The sequence below is a fragment of the Papilio polytes genome, unplaced genomic scaffold, assembly GCF_000836215.1.
Source record: "Papilio polytes unplaced genomic scaffold, Ppol_1.0 DF821800.1, whole genome shotgun sequence".
Lineage (NCBI taxonomy): Eukaryota > Metazoa > Arthropoda > Insecta > Lepidoptera > Papilionidae > Papilio > Papilio polytes.
Genome location: NW_013527404.1, coordinates 118 through 1,153, shown reverse-complemented (window position 1 = coordinate 1,153; position 1,036 = coordinate 118). Strand labels below are relative to the sequence as shown.

General features: G+C 39.0%; 1 non-coding gene across 1 annotated transcript; it reads left to right on the top strand.

Annotated features, from left to right (window-relative positions):
* The first annotated feature begins 527 nt into the window (after window positions 1-527).
* Window positions 528-599, top strand: Trnad-guc. The gene has a single exon. It is a non-coding gene; the product is annotated as a tRNA-Asp (tRNA).
* The last annotated feature ends 437 nt before the right edge of the window (window positions 600-1,036 follow it).

Sequence of the window (1,036 nt, the reverse complement as noted above, 5' to 3'; positions counted from 1 at the left end):
GTGGTCAGTATCCCCGCCTGTCACGCGGGAGACCGGGGTTCGATTCCCCGCCGGAGAGAACTTTTTGTGCTATTTTTTTTTCTAATTTTATCACCTATACAATGAATTATCTTCACTTTAATTCATATTTTAAAAATAACATTTGCAATTTTTTTTTACAAAACAAAAATGTAAATTTTGGTTGTAATTTTAACATACCTGATCATCGAGGCTCTTGAGCTCTGCGATGGCGACAGGGTCGTGTCCAGTGATGGACCTGTTCTTCAGGTAGTACTCCTTCTCCAGCCGCCGCAAACGCGCGAGAGATTCTCTCACCTGAACACGAAATTTTTTGCTTTAATTTGATTGTTTGCAATTTGGCTGTGAAAAGATTTTTTGCAATGTCCTTTATAATTTCTTATCTTTTTAAAGTAACGTTACTCTTTTATCAATAGACGATAAACTATATAAATTGAAATCTACAAGTATCTAAAGAATGACGTAATCAACTCAGGAGCCAATTCAATATTTTCGTAAAGTCTTTCAAGTCTTCGGTAGTATAGTGGTCAGTATCCCCGCCTGTCACGCGGGAGACCGGGGTTCGATTCCCCGCCGGAGAGAATTTTTTGTACATTTTTTTCACAATACAAAATATATTTATTTTTTATCAAAAGACAAATCTTTTATTAAAGTAAAATAAAATTATTTACTTATTGACGAATTATTCCAAATTTATCTAATTTACTGTGCAGTTGATTTAATGTGTAAATGTGTGTGACCTGCGTCTGCAGCTTGTGTATGAGCTGCTTGTGGTCGCGGTCCTGGTGCAGCTGCAGCTGGAAGCGCATGCGCGCGCGCCGCTCCAGCGCCCGCCGCCGCTCCGGCTCCACGCGCAGCACCACGTTGTTCACCACGTCCAGCAGCATCGCGTACTGCACACAAACATTTACTACTTAAATATCATTATTTCAATTATATAATAAGTAAAATTTCATAGACTTTACAAAATTCATTGTCAGGGAATCTAGCGATCCTCAAAAATTTCAGTTGTTCAAGC